Here is a 19043-nt window from a genome sequence, read left to right on the forward strand (position 1 = left end):
TTGGTGATGGGGTCATAGCACCTATAACCTTTGTGCTCATTACTATATCCCAAAAAGATACATTGAACACTCTTGGGACTAAGTTTATCCCTTCTAAGATCACCTAGATGAGGATAACAAGCACACCCAAATATCCTAAGATTTGAATAATCAGGTGTCATATGAAAAAGTGCTTCAAAAGGTGATAAACCATGAAGTGTGGTTGTGGATAGTCTGTTAATGATATAAACAGCAGTGTTGAAAGCATCAAACCACAAATATTTTGGCAAAGAACAATGAAAGGAGAGAGTATTACCCAATTATGTGATATGTCTGTGTTTTCTCTCTACTTTTCCATTTTGTTGTGGGGTATAAGGGCATGAACTCCTGAAAATAATGCCATTGGAATCCAAAAAGGATCTGAATTCTCCCTTTTATAGTTCAGGAGCACCATCAGATTGAAAGTAAACAATCTTCACCTTGAGAAGATTTTCATTTGTGGATTTGAAGTGTCGAAAACATTTCACACTATCAGATCTGACTTTCATAGCATAAATCCAGCTATACCTACTGAAATCATCTAGAAATAGTATGTCGTATTTGGCACCATTTGGAGTAGTGATAGGGGCTGGTCCCCATATATCACAGTGCACTAAGTGTAAAGGAGTATTGGTGGTGCTGCTGGAGGTAGAAAAGGGTAAACACTTGCTCTTTCCCAATTCACATGACTTGCAAAATTTCTTATTACTTGTTGTGGATAGCACTATCTTATTTTCCTTACTTAGTTGATTCAGAATACCATGATGAGAATGACCTAGCCTAGCATGCCAGGTATCATAGGGCAATGCAGTCTGAGTTAGATGAGCTGACTCAGACCTATCTGGAGAGAAATTTCGTTGTACTTTAATAGGATAGAGATTGTTTTTGACTGGTCCCTCAGCCAAAATTCTTTTGGACCAAATGTCTTTAATACTATAACCCCATGGCATAAACTCAACAGAAACTGAGTTATCTTTTGTGAACTTTGAAATAGAGAGTAAGTTCCTTTTTAGATTTGGAACACATGATACCTTGTTTAAGTCAAACACACAAGTGGAAGTGGAGAGCTTAGAAGTACCTGTACTTTCTATTGGTAGAAATTTACCACTTCCAACCATAACAGCCTCTGACCCTTTGTAATTTTGAGGGGAAATAAGGTTTTCAGTAGTATAAGTCATATGACTACTGGCTCCTGTGTCAGCCAACCAAGCTTTGTCTTTAGAAATTGATAAATCTGACTGAGAACTTGCAACATAGCATGTATCTGAATGAGTATCTGAGTCAAGATCAAAATTTTCACAATCTAGAAAGATATCTTCAGGGTTAGCACATTCTATGGCTGTGTGACACTCTTGGAATACATCATCATCATCACTGTGTCCATAATTGAAAACCATAGCATTGTTGCATTCAAGTAGAGATTCTTCCTCACAAGGAAAAGATGCGGAATCTATAGAATTTGGATCAATAATATGATCTTGTGATGACAGTTGTTCTTCAGTGTGATATCTAGATTGAGCTTGATTTGGTTTGTATCTAAAGTAACAGACACCTGCTGAATGGCCCCATCTCTTGCAAATACCACAAGGAATAGAGGTAAAATCAAAATCTTCTGCCCTATTACTCCTATTTTGAGTACTTGGTGGTGCAGCAGCAGAAGTATCCTTCTCATAAACTTGATTTCTATGAAATATTGGTTAGGGTTTGCCCTTTGAGACTTGTTTCTGATTCACTTTGTTTATATAATAAACCTCATGAATAGAATCCTTCGTGGATAGCCATTGCTCATGTTGTATGAGTCTGGATTTTAGTTGAGCTAGAGACAAAAGCTCATTATTAGCTCTTAAAGCAATGGTGAATTGATCATACTCAGATGGAAGACCATGAATAGCTATTCTTACTAGCTCTGAATCAGAAACTTTATCTTGAACTGCCATTAAAAAGTATGATATTTGTTTAATTTCTCTCAAATATTCAGCTATTGAAGCATCACCTTTCCTTAAATTTTGCAATTTTCTTCTTAATTGATCTTTCTTTGATTCTAATCCTTAATTATTAGTTAGATCAAGATACTCCCATATGTCTTTTGCAGATTGTAAACCATAAATGTCATAATAAATTAATTTGGAAAGAGTACTTTTAAGATAGGACATGACAAAACTTTCTTTTGATCTCCATTGTTGGAAATCAGGATTTACCTGTTCAATTCCTTGAATGAACTTTAATTGAGGTGGTTTTTCAGTTGAACCATTGACAAAACGTATGAGTTCATAAGTTTTTAACATTGTTTCTACTTGATCTCGCGACATGAGATAGTTAGAATCATTTAATTTTTCAGTGATGAAGTTAGTGACAACAGAAATAGGTGGGAGAATACCTTGAATTGCGGAAGCCATTGATAAATGCTAGTGATCTTGATGAACAAACAGTAAGTAACCTTTAATTTTGATATCTTGTTGATTATTTTGTAAATCAATCTTCTTCTTTATGATCTTATGATTGATTTGATCTTCTTTTTGTTGATGTTTGATCTTGCGAGATGTTAAATTTTGTGATTGTTCTTTGAGCTTGAGCAAAACCCTAAATGAGTTTCTAACACTAGACTGATACCATGTAAGATTTACTCAAACTCCAATTTTAATTCCAATAGTTGTAATTGAGATTACAATGTGTATTTATACACTTTAGAGAGAGGAAAGATAGAATTCTGAATTTGTTATAACTACCTAAACTACAACTAGAATTAGTTATTAACTTCTAACTACTTCTTTAATCATTTTCAGATTAGTGGCTGCCTTCAGACTTCATCAAGTGGCTGCCTCCAGACTTCATTGAGTGGCTGCCTTTAGTCTTCACAAGACTCAATTGAATTGAGTCTCAGCTTATTGACTTTGACCGAGTGACTAGGGTTGAAGTATATAAGGTTTTCTTAAAACCTAATCTCATTTTCTCTTCTCTGAGAAACCCTAGCCGTGCTTCATCTCTGCTTCATCTCTCTACTGTTAACAATTAGAAGCCAAACTGGATTAAGGTGTTTCAAGCAATAAATGCACAATGCAGAGATCATAATTAACCACTTAAAGAAGTTCTATTATATTTGATTTATTATTATAAATCAGTTTAGTACCTGCAATTGTTGGAATTATCATGATCAAACTACATTCTGGAACTTAATTGCCATCTGAGCCAGTAGCTTAATCCTTCCTTGGACGGAATTCCCATCTGCGTCGAAATTATAGAACCATAGAAATTTATTTCTTACTTGTCTACTCGTCTAATGAGATTTTATTCTGTGTAACTAGTATTTTTATACTCTAAACACATACGGTTAGGTTATGGAGTCTCCTAATGTTTTAAGCGGAATTTTGGACGTCTATAGTCTAAAAATAGTTTTCCCACAATTTCATGCATAAACCAAAGATGAACTAGTTTCGGTCAGAATTGTTAGAAATAATAAACTTGATTCATTGGTACATGAATCTTTTGGTTCATGGTTTTAACTATATTCATGCATTTTTAATTCATGTATTTTGGAGTTCATGTATTATCTAGTACATGTATTTAGGTTTTAAGTGTTCACATATTTTAGATTATATATACCCATGTAATTTTCATTTGTAAGCATCCCAAACAAGTGTGAGTTATCTAATATATTACAAGAGATTAAGAAAGTATTTTCTGTGTGTCTTCAAATAATTCCAACAAAGTGGTATCTAGACCCATAAGATTCTGAGAGGAATGGCAAATAATAGTAGTATGTCTTCATTTCAATTTCCTCGTCTTGGTAAGGAGAATTTTTAAAATTGGGCAATTAGTATGAAGGCTTTGCTCAGATCACAAGATGCTTGGGAAATTGTAGGCATAGGCTATGTTGAGCCCGAGAATGAAGCTACTTTGACTCCTACTCAAAAGGAGGCCTTGTTAAACAAAAGGAATGAGGACTAACAAACACTCACTCTTATGCATCAATGTTTGGATGGTATGATGTTCGAGAATGTTGCAAGTGCAAGAACCTCAAAAAATGCGTGGGAAATTCTCACAAAAATGTGGATAAGGTGAAGAAGATTACAAGGGTTCGAGGCACGCTGAACAATTCAAAAAAAAAGGTGAAGAAGATTCGTCTTCAAACCCTGAGAGGTGAATTCAAGCACTTCATATGAAAGGATTTGAGTTAATTTCAGATTATTTTACAAGAGTGTTCACTATTGTTAACCAAATGAAACAAAACGGCGAAGATGTTAGCGACGTTCAAGTGATTGAAAAATTCTTCGATCATTAGAGTCAAAATTTTAGCATATTGTTGTGGCTATTGAAGAAGAGAAATGCTACTTCGCACGAGAAGTCAAAAGCGAGGTAATAGCGACCGAATTAGAGCGGGACACGTGGCGCGAAGAAGAAATCACGTGAAGTCTGATTTCAATTGAATATTCACATTTAGATCCTCAACTATTCCGTGTTTACAGTTAAGGATCTAGCTAGTTTTATTTCAAAAAAAAAATTACCACATCCAAGTCTTGGATCTAGCTAGTTTTATTTCGATTTTGGGCCATCTTTTTTTCAGCCGCCCCTTGTCTCTCTCTCTCTAGAAAAACGAACTTAGGGTTCCAAAACTTGTTTTGGAGATTTTTTTTTACCAACCTTTCATTGATTTCATGGGGTTTGACATAAGATTGTTAGTGAAGCTTCCCCTTTGAAGATTCATCCCCTTTCAAGCTAAAATCAACTCTAATTTGGTGAAGATATTTTGAGGTAAAAATTTTGTGTGTTTTCATTCCTCATTAATACTCATAAAACCTAGCTTATGGATAAATTATTCATATTTTGCTCAAGTAATTAGGTCAATATCTAATTTTAGTTTGACAATATCTACTACAAGTTTTAATTCAATCTTTATTTTGCCCTATAAAATTAGGGTTCGTTACTTGAATTTACCTCTTTGTAATTCTTTTTTTCTCGACTTTTTAGTACTACTTCTCTGGAGAAATGACTTCGGAAAGTTCAGAAAGTGGTGATTATGAGTGTTATGATGAGTCCGACAATGATAAATACAATGTTGAATCAGAAAAAGAGTTAGAAGTACCTAGGTCTGGAATGGAGTTTAATAGTCTTGAAGAGTTATACAACTATTGTCTTTGTTACACCAAAAAAGTGGGTCATCTAGTAAAAAAGACATCACAGAGAAAAAACAAGGAATTTTAAGATATGTTACAATAGCATGTGCTAAGGGGGAAACTATAAATCGACATCAAATAATCCCCAACCAAGTAGCAAAAGTGATTGTAAAGCAAGAATTAATGCTAAGTTACAAGATGATGAAAAATAGGTAACTACCGTTGTAAATCTTGAGCATAACCATATTCTTAGTCCAGGAAAAGTTCGTCATTATAGATGTTATAGGAAGATTAACCTACATGTTGCTAGACAACTCGAAATATGTGATTTGGCAGGGACTAAGACGAGTCGTAGCTTTAAGCAATAAGTGGTGGCAGCCGGTGGATATGAGAAAGTCCCATTTATTGAAAGAGATGCAAGAAATTACATCGAAAAGAAAAGAAGGATAAGTCTAAGAGAAGGAGACGCTATTGCAATTCAACAATATTTTTTAGTTATGCAAAGGAAAAACAATGATTTCATTTTTCGATGGAAGTAGATCATAAGTCTCGTTTACGTAATGTTTTTTGGGCAGACAAAATGAGTAGAGAGGCATATAAAGAATTTAGAGATGTCGTGACATTTGAAACGACTTATTTAACAAAGTATCATCTTCCTTTTGCCTTGTTTGTTGGAGTGAACCATCACGGGCAGTCCATTCTATTAGGTTGTGGGTTGTTGTCTATGAAGATGCAGAATCATTTTCATGGTTGTTTAGGACATGAATTTCTTGTATGGACAAAAGAGCTCCGGGTGGAATCATAACATTTCAAGATGCAGCCATGCAAATTGCTATTCAAGATGTATTCCCCAATATAAGACATCAGTGGTGTTTGTGGCATGTAATGATGAAAATACCTGAGAAACTAAAAAGCTACAAAAAATTCGATGAAATAAGTTATCCTCTTACTTATCTTGTCCACGAAACGCTTAGCACAGAAGAGTTTGATTATAAATGGATGCAAACTATACAAAAGTATGACTTGGGAAAAAAAATGCATGGTTGGCCCATATGTACCAAGAGAGAAGGTGATGGGTGCCAATTTATGTGAAAAATCATTTTTGAGCGGGAATGTCTAGTACTCAACGTAGTGAAGGTGTAAATTCTTTTTTCGATGGATACGTAGGCCCGAAAACTACCTTAAAACTTTTTGTTGAACAATACAATATAGCTTTAAAATATAAAGTTGAAAAAGAGGCAAAGAAAGATTTTAGGTGTTACAATTTAGAAATACCATTTGTGAGTCAATTTCAAATAGAAAAACAAATGAGGAGGAAATACACACTTAAAATATTTGGAGATTTTCAAGAAGAAATTAGAGGAAAAATGGCTTGTGATACGACAAATTGTAGAGAGTATGACAATATGTACGAATATACTATTTCAAAGGAAAAAGAATTGGGTAAAGGCTCAAAAACTTATTCGTATCAAGTTATTTTAGATATTAAAGAATGTGAAGTTCATTAAAATTGTTTGTTGTTTGAATTCAAGGGGAATTTTGTGTTGACATGCAATAACAGTCTTATGTAAGAAAAAAATTACTCTGATCCCAGATAAGTACATTCTTAGGAGATGGAGGAAAGATGTAAGGAGATCACACACAAATGTTAATGTGAACTACAGGCGATGGGATACAACACCGGGAGAACAAAGATATGAAGAATTGTTTCAGTCCTTCACCGAAGTAGCTTCTTATGCATGTGAAAATGAAAGAATTGTCGAGTAATTGAAAGATCATATCCTAAAGTTTAAGCCAATAATAGAGTTCCAAGATAAAATGAGCAATGGTTCTGCTTATACCGTTGATTGTGCAGAAAATGCACGATAAGATATCCTTGATCCAGTAATATATATGTGTTGGTCTTTATCTTACCATATGCAGTCACATATGGACTTATTAATGGGTGTACATCGTCCACAAATGTACAACCCTCCAGGAACATGCAGTGGGTAATATGACTATTATACTACACAAACAAATGAAGAGTAAAGGTACATACTATATTTTGATTCATTTTGAATTGTGTTTAAATTTTCAGATGAGCGATTTTGTTGAATTATATTTGTACTAAATTGTGCTTGTTTGTTTGTTTTGGTGGACAGGAAGACGAATGGCCGACACAAGTTACAGAAGAACTTTTTGAAAGTTTTCATATGTTTTGGTTACCAAATTGTTATCATGAGTACTAATTTTGAGTTGTTATTAATATACTATATATACCCAGACTTTTCTTTTCATCAGTTGTATGGTTATTAATACTTAAATCTATTATATAAAACGCAAAGTTTCTTGTTGACTAGGACAAGTCGAAAAACAAATCCGGTCGTTCGTTGGTTTTTTTTGTTAAATCTAGGCCACTAGATCTATTACCTACCTATAAAAAAAATATTTAGTTCACCCACTCAATGCAACATAACTTTGTTCACCCTCGTGAAATACTAATATCAATGTACCTCATGAAATGAAATTGAATACCATTAAATAATAAAGATGGCAGTTTTTTTTTTCAAAGAATAAATAGGGGTTTGGCTATTAAGGCAATGATTCAACTCTCTCCTTTGGGCCTCATAAAATGAAATTTAATACCATTAAATATTAAAGAAGACTGTTTTTTTTTTTGTTCAAAGTTTTTTGCTGACTAGGACAAGTCGAAAGTCAACTCCGGTCGTTCGTTGGCTTTTTTGTTAAATATAGGTCACTAGATCTATTACCTACCTATAAAAAAAAAATTTAGTTCACCCACTCAATGCAACATAATTTTGTTCACCCTCTTGAAATACTAATATCAATGTACCTCATGAAATGAAATTGAATACCATTAAATAATAAAGATGACAGTTTTTTTTTCAAAGAATAAAGAGGGGCTGGCTATTAAGGCAATGATTCAACTCTCTCCTTTACGCCTCATAAAATGAAATTTAATACCATTAAATATTAAGGGTTATTTCGCTAATGGCCCCCTACTTTGTGACCAGCTTCCCGCCTGACCCCCTACTTTACGAGAAATACCCATATGGCCCCCTATTACCGTTAACTTTAACTTTCCGTCACTCTCTCTCCTCCATCTCTTTTTCTCTCTCTGCCATGTCACGCCACCTCATCTGTTAGGCCACCTCATCACCCAAATATTAAAGAAGATTGTTTTTTTTTGTTCAAAGAATAAAGAGGGCGGTTAAAAGTCTTCCTACAATCCTACCTATCTCTCTCCCTAATCACTCTTTCACATGCAAACATTTTTTTTCTTCCTTCTCTTTAAATATCGACTTATCTGTAGTCTAAACATGGACAAGGCCAAGGTGGATTCGAGGTAAGAATTAACAACCAAGGTGGACATTCGAGGTAAAAAACTAACAAATCTTTACACTACAATTATGGTGAATATTCATGTGGAACAACTTAAATTTTAAGTGTTTATAGGAATGACTAAAAGAAAAATAAAATGTGTGCCTCTTCAAATTGGAAGAAAGAGAACAACAAATTTTTATCACGTAAGTCTTTATATCTTTCATTTTTTTTTCCTTTTCTTTACAAGAGGGGTTTACTTAAATTTGAACTCACATGTTGTGCTTTATCTTCAGAATCCTCCTATTGAACATTGACAAAATCAAGGTGGAGATTTGAGTTTTACTTTTTTCTTATTTGGTGAATTAGTGAAGACACTGCTCCATACTTATGGTTATTCTGCACAAAGAGATGAGAAAGGGCAAGAGATTTTCAGTGTTTAGGAAACATATTTTACAAAATTTTCTTTTCTAGGGAATTAGAAACCAGCTTTGTTTCTTTTAAGTAAATATCTCTAAATTAGCTTTTGTCACTGAATTTCACAATTTTTTAGTTCCATCTCTTTAGGGGTTTATCTGTTTACTTTAATTAATTTTTGTCGGAGTGATTAAGAAGGTTTTCTTAGTTTTATCTTATGACATAGAGAAACTAAAGAAATTGCAATGAAGAAAATAAAATGACGCACAACTTATTTGTTCCAATCTCCAATCGATTTAATATCCAGAATTGGAGGTTGAGGTCTCGCTCTAAAATTCATTTAATTGTTCTTACCAATTTTATCTTTTTGAAATTCTAATTTCTTGGTCTATTAAAATTTGTAGATTTTAGTAACAATTGAAGAATGAAATCCGGAGAAATTGCTGAAGAGTATCTGATAACAATTGTTCCAAATTTTGTATTTTTTTTAATTGTATAATGGTAGTAAGCAATTCAATTTTTTTTTTGAAAATGGCAATTCAAATTTTTTTTTTTTTGAAAATAGCAATTCTAATACTTAGCTGATTTTTTAGATTGTACACTATTTTTAATGATTCAACTTACTCGAAGGTCTTTTGGTAACCGTAGGATTCTAAACAGAAGCGTCCGTGCCGTAGGCACGGTTTATGCCTAGTATGTGTATATAGTAGCAGACACTAAGTTGCATGTTACTGAAATATTTTACCTGGATATAATCGTTCCAAAAATCCGCTGAAGCAGTCAATGTACAAGCTACCGGATCCCAACCCGAACCTGTGTGGTTTATCAACTTATTCCACACTTTCCAATTTTCTTTAGTTGAATCCCAATGGTTCTTCATCTTTTTTTTTTATCATATGATTTATTGGTCCGAGCAAAAAAGTTAGCACACAAATTCTTATAACCTTCTCTGTTCAAGGTACTATGTAGTCTATTTCCCTTTTGTACTTCCTCCACACACAACTGCACAAATATCTTATGAAACTCAGAAGTCCAATGTGCTCGAGTTTGACTGCTAGTTCCCGCCATTCTTCATTGAAAATATCAAACAACTTAAAAGAAAACCAAGCAGTACAAACATAGAACCAAACCAAAAGAAAACCCAAAATCCGAATTTATCTTCAAAAATAATCCATAAATCTACAAGATTGTTATGATTGGAAATCCTAAAGTTTGACTAATAGTTCCCTAAAATTTACTGTTCAACTAGCTCGGATTGAAGCTTGACTAATTTCAAAAGTTTGAATCAATCTAAGCCTTAAACATATTATTCTCTACCTAAACATACTTGGAGATTGCTAGGTTTTTTTTAGATAGTTATCTCGATCATTGTATAACATAAAAGAATTTTTCTTTCTAAAAAATTTTTAGAGAGATAACAGGTTCTAAATTGATTTAAAGTTATGAATTTGAATAATAAAAAAACTTATATATTTTTTAATCTCATTTAACATGAATCAGGAATTCATGGTATAACAAGAAAAAAGAAGTTTGAATCAATCTCAGCCTTAAACATATTGTTCTCTCCCTAAACATACTTGGAGATAGCTAGTTTTTTTTAGATAGTTTTCTCTTATCTAACATGAATCAGGAATTCATTGGTATAACAAGAAAAAAGAAACTCTCTCTAGAAAGAAATTTTGTAGAGAGAGAAAGTTTGAGCAAATATGATGAACCTCCCAAACTATTATTTCTCTACTACAATTTCAACAAAATCACAATAAAAACTTCAAATTTCTCTGCTCAAATCCAACAAAAACAAAAACTTATCAAGTAATAATACAAATTTCAATGTAAACCACACAAAATAGTTCAAGTTTCTTTAACATATTCAACAAAAATATAAACTGATCAAGTAATAGTTAGAAAGAACTATTTGTCACCGAATCGATGTTGCTTTAACAAACTTGAGATTGGTAGTTCTTGTTGATTAGGGCAACCTTGGCGAAACCCTAATTTGTTGAGAAGAGTTGAAGAGGTAGAAAGAAGGAATAAAAAGAAGGTTTTCAAAAAAAAAACCCTTTCACGGTTGATGAAATCACCGTGAATGGCTTCCCAAAAAAGCTTAAAGCAAGAAGCCAATAAGTTTCGGCTTTTGCTTTTTGCTATAGATGGGCTTTTTCGGCTTAAAATAAGCCATAGCTTATTTCATCCAAACGCAAATAATTTCTTAAAAGCGCTTCAAATAAGCTAAAAGCTACTACAATTTATGATCCTTCATGTTATTTGGTCATAATTTTTTTTTCTTTCTAAGTCACCCTTGTATAAGTATTAACCGATCTTGTCAAAAAAAAAAAAAAAGTATCTGACCCATTATGTCCCTTTGGAAATATTGTTGTAGTTTGTTGTTGCAAAATGTGCACTTTTTATAGTGTTTCGGCTACGAAACTTTGGATTTTTGTTGGTTTGAATATTTGTATTTAGAATTATCTTCTCCAAAATTTAATTAAAGAAAGTTGATTTCAACTAACAAAAAATAAATAAACTAAAGAAAGGTCATTCCAACAGAAAAACTAATAAAGAAAGCTGATGATACTTGGAGGCGGTAATTTTTTTTGTTTTAATCTGGACTGTTGAAGAAATCAACGGTCCAGATCAAATTTAGGGCGGAGGTCCTTAAGTGTAAACACGGAAGAGTTGAGGATCTAAATGTGAATATTCAATTTGAAATCAAACTTCACGTGATTTCTTCTTCGCGCCACGTGTCACGGTCTAATTCGGTCGATATTCCCTCGCTTTTGACTTCTCATGCGAAGTAGCATTTCTCATTGAAGAATCCAAAGATTTGGATACCATGACTATTGATGAACTTATGGGTTCGTTACAAGCTCATGAAGAAAGATTGAATAGAGGTAAAACTGAAGGAACTGAGAAAGTATTATATTCGAGAATTTCTCCAAATGACAAAGCGGATCAAAATTCTTCGAGTCAAAGAGGTCACGGTTATGGACAAACTCGAGGTCGAAGTCGTGGAAGAGCTCGTGGATATGGTAGAGGAGAATTTTTCTTTATTTTTCAAGGAGGACGTGGAAGAGCAAGAAATTTTTTTAAAAAGAGCGAAAGAGGATATGACAAGTCACAAATAGAGTGTTATATTTGTCATAAGTATGGACATTATTCTTTTGAATGTCAAAATGAAGAGCTAACCTTGCTGAAGAAGAAAAAGAAGACAAGGAACCGGTGTTATTGATGGCACTCCAAGAGGACCACCATGATGAAGGTCATACTTGGTATCTTGATAATGGGGCAAGCAATCATATGTGTAGAGATACAAAACAATTTGTAGAGCTTCACGAGAAGGCAACTGGTAATATCACCTTCGGTGATTCATCCAAAATTTCGATCAAAGGTAAATGATCGATTCTCATTCGCCTGAAAAATGGGAATGAAAAAATTATTTCTGATGTCTATTATGTGCCAAACTTGAAGAGTAATATTCTTAGCCTTGTCCAATTCTTGGAACTTGGATATGAAATTAACATGAAAGATCGTACTCTTTTCTTGAGAGGTCGGGATGGAACTTTACTTGCAAAGGTTGGGATGTGTACAGTAGGATGTTTACTTTGATTCTCCAATATGATGTTCCTTTCTGCTTAAAGACTTTCACCCAGATATTTTCATGGTTCTAGCATTTAAGACTTGGACATTTATACTTCAGAGGTTTTAAGTTACTATAAGAGAAAAATATGGTTTATGGACTTCCTTTCATAAATCATCCAGAGGAACTTTGTGAAGGGTGTCTCTATGGAAAGTAATCAAGAAAGAGTTTCCCAAAAGAGGCAACAAGATCTATGGTGCCATTGAAACTTATTTATTCTGATATTTGTGGACCTATCAATCCACCTTCATTCAGTAAGAATCGTTATTTCATACTTTTCATTGATGATTATAGTTGAAAAACGTGGATTTATTTTTTAAAGCAAAAATCTGAGGCTTTCGAAGCTTTTCAAAAGTTCAAGGCACTTGTGGAAAAACAAAGTGGTTATAATATAAAAGCTTTGAGAACCGACAGAGGAGGTGAGTTTTTAAATAATGAATTTAACTCATTTTGTGAAAAAATGGAATTCGTCGTCCGCTAACTGTTCCAAGAACACCACAACAAAATGGTGTCGTTGAAAGAAAAAAAAGTAAATTCTTAATATTTCTAGAAGCACGTTGAAATCTATATGTATGGCAAAAGAATTTTGGGCGGAAGCTGTTGTTTGTGCAGTTTATCTGTCAAACAGAAATCCAACAGAGAATGTAACACGCCAAGAAACATGGAGTGGCATAAAACCAACTGTTTCGCACTTACGGGTGTTTGGTTGCATTGCATATGCTCATGTTCCCGATCAGGAAAGGTCAAAATTGGACTATAAAAGTAAAAGGTATGGTTTGTTGGTTATGATGCAAATTCAATAGGTTATTAGCTTTATAATCCATCCACAAGAAAACTTGTTTTGAGCAGGGATGTTGAATTTGATGAACACAAAATGTGAGAATGGAATATCAATGAGGGTGAAATTGTGATTTTTCCCTACTTTTCAAGAAGGCGAGCACATGGAACCAGAATCTCCACAAGCTGAAGTTAATACTCCTCCAACAACAACAAGTCCAATTTCAGCAAATCAAGAAGCTTCTTCATCTGAAGCAGATTCAGGTGAGAGGGCACCACATTTTCGAAATCTCGAAGATATGTATGGATCAACTAAGGTAATCGAGAACTTTGATCTCTTCTGTTTATTCTCTGATATTGAACCTGCAAATTTTGAAGAAACTTATCTTGAGAAAAAAATGGAGAGATGCAATGGATAATAAAATTGAAGCTATATAGAAAAATGATACATGGGAGCTTAATATCTTCCCAAAGGAAAGCAAACAATTGGAGTGGTGAGTTGGAGAGAGTTGAGTTGGAGAGAGAGGTGAGATGGAGAGAGAGAAAGATATGAGATGGAGAGAGAGAGAGAGAGAGAGGTGACGTGGAGAGAGATGTGTGGTGGCGATGGAAGTGAGGTGGAATTCATGTTTTATTTTTAATTTTATTTAAAAAAAATATTTATAGGAACGGTAGTCAGGACATGTACATCAAAAAAAGGGGCCATATTTGAATTTACAAAAAGTAGAGGGTCATAAAGGAAGCTGGTCACAAAGTAGGGGGCCAAATAGGAATTAACTAAAAAATTAACGCTAGTTTATATTGCTGACAGTGAATTAAAATCCTATACCGTCGGCAATAGCCAAGTAATTTTGCGAGAAAAAGGAGTATTCGTGAAATTAATTTCTTGTTTCCGTTGGCAATGCGTCAATCAATGCTTTTCCGCCAAGACATTCGTGGCGAATAGTATTGGCGACACCTATTCGCCGACACTTTCCTCTTTGTCGTGATATCTTTTCCCGACAGTTTTTTAAATTACCGACGGTTTATTCCCTCAGAAAATATCTTTAATGTCCATATAATATGTTTTGACCACAACTAAATTCTTTAAATTTTGTTCAATTCAATCAAAAATGAATTTAAATTTTGTTCCAACTCGCTTTCTTAATTTGAGAAAAGAAGTAATAGGTTTTTTTTTGTTTGTAAATCTTTATCATTGGCTACTTTGTTATCAAATTTTCATCAATCTATTTACAAACATTATCCCCAAATGATGGATGATAAGAGCACATGGACGGAACCAGAACTTTTATTAAAAGGGGCCAATCATGACTTCATCAAAAAGAAAGGGGGCCAATCATTCTAGTCATAAACTAATTTGAGAAACTGATATAATATTTCCATTCAAAATTAACACCTAAAGAAATCAATTAAGTCATAAAGATTAAACACAAATAATAAAATAACATGAGACCACTACGCCTATTAGTTTTTTCTATAATTTATCAAAATGGAACTAGTCGCTTTTTCAAATCTCTAAAATCATCTATGATGGATGTGCTAAACATCTGAGCAATTTTTCTGTACGACGCTACTTTGGGATCATTTTTTAGTAATTCGAGTGCTCTCGCTAGCAATTTGAATCGTATAATTCGAAAGATAACAAATTTTGGTTAATGAGAGATCAAAATTGAGATGAGTCAAATTGAATTCTCTTTACAATTGAATCGTAATAAATTAAGGCCGCGGCTTTGGGGAATAAAGAAAATTCTCCGGGGAATAAATTCTCGAGGGAATCCAGATTTTTTTGAAAATTCTCCGGGGAATAAATTTTTATGGGGAATACATAATACATTTTTTTGAAAGTTCTCCTCCATCTCATCACCTCTCTCTGCCACTTCATCTTCTCGACACCTCATCATCTTCTCCGGCGAAAGTCGCCGGCCGGCCAATTTTTCGGCCGGCGACCTTCAAACATAAATATTTTTTTTTTAATTTCTCTCTCCTCTTTCTCTCTCTAATTTTTTTTCTCTCTCTCTAGAACAGATCTAGAGAGAGAAGGTCTGTTCTCACGAACACCGACACCTCTCTGACTTTTTGAATCTCACTCTCCCACCCACAACTAGGTTTTGATTTCCCCACCACCACTCTATCTCTCTATCTCTCTCTTCTTTCTCTCTCTAGAACTTGAAAATCAACGTTTTTTTCTCTTCGGTAAATGTATATCTTTTTCTTCCTCTAGTCAGTCCTCTTCAAATGTTTATTTATTTAAAGACTTCTTATTCTTGTATTCTTCTACTTACAATCTTTGTATCTTTCTTCCTCTTCTTCTCACTTTTTTCTGTACTACTTATCCTCTGTTTTATTTGCACACACAGAGAAATAGAGACAGAGAGTTTCAACAACAATGGCGGTTGCTTCAAGAGGAAGAACAGATATTCAGAAATGGAGAGATAATAACACAAGAATTAATCCTGAAAGAACTAAAGTTTGGATTGAACCAAAAAATGAACATCATAGAAGAGTTCCTGTTGTTTATTATCTCTCTAAAAATGGACATTTACAACATCCACATTTTATTGAAGTTTCTCTCTCTTCAAATGATGGTCTGATGCAGGGGCACCCAGCGTGGAGGCTTTTTCCATGACCAAACCGGGCCATAGGCCGTCCGGCCATGAGGAGTAGTTTTTAGGAAGTCCCAATTTTAGTATGATTCTTAGAGAATCTAGGTTTAGGAAATTATGTTATTTTAGTATTTCCAATAATTGGAAAGGTCCAGATTTGAGTCTAGCTATTTAGGAAGTTGCAGTCTTTTAATTATTTAGGAAAGTCTAATTCAAGTCTATCTAGGAAAGTCCAAAATCCTATAAAAGGATATCTAGTTTGTCCATTATCCTCAGATTGAAGAGAAAACCCCTTTGAAGTTTAATAAAGTTTAGTATTTTCGAGTTATTTCATCTTTATTTTATCGTTCTTGTTAAGTTTATTCGTCTTCTTTAATTCCGCTGCGTTTCTACATCATGTGGTATTCAGAGCCACCAGAGTTTTGGGCGAATGATTTTGGAATTTTTTTTCCAAATCAGTTAATTCAGAATCGGTCATATTCTATTCCTCAAGAGAGTCATAATCAACTAGATTATACTCATCAACGGATAACGAATCCATGCTTATGCACATCTTGTTTTTCTCCAAATAACTCGTACGATTATCATTGGAATCCTGGAGAAACCTTAAGAGAAAACCCATCACAACCTCCATCTTTTTATTATCCGACATCAACCGCACCACCACCACCACCACCACCTCCGTACTCTAATTATACACCACAACCTTCTCCTTATCAATACCAACCACCACCAGTGTTTTCTACACCATCACCTCCATCTTATTACTACTCTACATCAACCCCATCTCTTTCTTGTCCTCCACCATATTCACCAACACCCCCATCTTCCTATTATACACCAACATCACCCTCACCACCACCTCCATACACTTATTATTCACTACAACCACCAACACCGATAGAACCATCTTCTCTTGACCGTTCCGCGGCACCAACACTTTTGAAGCAATCCACATCGTTGTCCGAAGAAAAAGTCATTGATCATAAGAAGAAAAAGGATGATTCGATAAAAATACCCATTCAACGAGCTCTCAAATCGGTAAACACTACTGTTTCCACTACGCCCACTAAAGAGAAGACTCCAACTTTCGCTTCTGAATGGGACAACATTAGAGAAGGATTATCTTCGGTTTCGATGTTAGAAGAAGCGTTTGTCGAATACAAGAGAGAGAACACCGAAAAATTTGACCGAATTGATCAGCGATTTGATCAAATCAATGATACAATCAGAGATTTCAACCTCAAACTCAAAGGTATTCGTTCTAACTCTTCCCCGTCTAAACAACAACCGCCTACTAGTTATACACCATCTTCGTCCCAACATTCTACAACCACCACTACTACATCAAATACTTTTCTTTCCCTGGAAAATCAAGGAATCGTTTTCCCCCACCCTAATAAAGTGCATGTTCACCCAACAATAACAGGAGCAAACAATTCTAGTTTATCCATAAACAATGTCCCTCCACATCACCTAAGTGTTGAACCACCATTCATCCCCCTTCACTATACCAGGATTGAATATCAAACCATGCCAAACCGAACAACACACCATCCGCCCGTTACCCATAACCAGGCAGAATTATTCATGCCCTGATGAGACATGAAAATGTCCCATCTGAATTTCTTAACTCGGGTTAGTTAGTCCAGTTCGAGCGGTTACTCTGATGATTTGTTTGATTTTCTTTTTTCAGGTGTCTTTGCAGGGCTTAATGTGAAAAATAAACGAAATGGAGAGAAATAGATGTTAGGGGCATTTTGGTCATTTTAATGACAAGGGTATTTTGGTCGATATTGGTGCTCGGTTGAAAAGTACAGTCTAAGACGAACTCATGGGTAAAAAAATTAGTGAAATCGGAGTACGGACCAGAGAATTACAGCAGGTCAAAGGTTGGGTCTAACATCGTTGACCAGTGGGATACTATTGGGCGTATTTCTAGCAGGAATCTAACGGCTGGTATGATTTTCACTCACGTGGCTATATCTTGGCTTGCGTTTCAACTTATTAGGATAAACCGAGAAGCACCCTATCAAGCCTTATTACCAGCACAAAAAATGGTAACACGTGATTAGTATCTTTCTGTTTAGAGAAAGAGATATCTCCCTCCCATTTTTTCTCTTTCTTTCTAACATTTGAAAAATAAAGAAACCTAGTATAGAAAAGAGAATTCTCTAATCAGAGAAGGTTTCTGAAATAGAAATTTAGAGAGAGAAACTAGAGATGGAAAAATTATTTTGAAGAAAGAAAAAAAATGTGAAGATAATATATTAATGATGGAAGATTTGAAAGGGGTTTCTTATTGTTAGAGAGAGCTGGAGCTGCTGTATTTAGGTGATCTTCTTTGCCTTCTTAGACATATGGAGAGAAATATTCACAGATTCGACTGAGGTATTTTTAGAGTGAAGATTATACAAATCTAATGAGAGATTGAAGAAGATTGGGAGATTTTATGTGCTTGATATGAATCAATAGATTTGCCAAGAGAAAGTGAGTATTTTCTTTCTTTCTTGGACAATGATTGATTATAGACAGAGTTGCTCGGATTTGAAAGGATATATTCAGAGATTGAGAAAGGGATTTGAAGATTATATTGTTGTGACAATCAAAGATGAAAAGGAAGAAGGAAAGAATCGATTTTTAATTCTCTTCATATTCTATAAAGACAGAGAAAGAGCAACAGGGTGATCATCTTCTCTTTGGGAGGAACAGGGGCTGAACTAGAATTGAAATAGAGCTCTGTTCTTCATCTTCTCAAGAGCTTTAAAGAAATATTAGTGAGAGAGAGAAGAAGAAGAACAGAGAAACAAAACTTATTGTATCATCTTCTTTATTCTACATTTCATGTTTTCTAATTTCAGAAAAAAAAGAAACAAAGAGTGTTTGTATAGAGAGAGAGAGAGAGATAGAGTTTTATGAGTTGTTCTTCTTCCATATGCATTATAAACATCACAGAGGAAGTATTCTTTCATATTATTTTTCTGTTAAAAGAAGTTTAAAGTTTGTGTGTGTGAGAGAGAGATAAAGAATATGTGTTTCTTTGAGTCTTTGTGAGAGGGACTTGATACAAACTCATCACACTCCATCACACTCTATCACATACATTAACATTGAGGAGCAACTGGCAGTATCATCATTTTTGTGATATTTCTCTTA

At 34.3% G+C, this 19043-nt stretch overlaps 1 protein-coding gene across 1 annotated transcript in view; it reads right to left on the bottom strand.

The window, feature by feature from the left end:
• The window catches only part of LOC147569057 (uncharacterized), a 41532-nt gene that overhangs the window by 6881 nt on the left and 15608 nt on the right, over positions 1-19043 (bottom strand). The window lies entirely within an intron of this gene.

This window comes from Eschscholzia californica, unplaced genomic scaffold, assembly GCF_041429995.1.
Source record: "Eschscholzia californica isolate CP2 unplaced genomic scaffold, dmEscCali1.0.p SCAF_1, whole genome shotgun sequence".
Taxonomy (NCBI): Eukaryota; Viridiplantae; Streptophyta; class Magnoliopsida; order Ranunculales; family Papaveraceae; genus Eschscholzia; species Eschscholzia californica.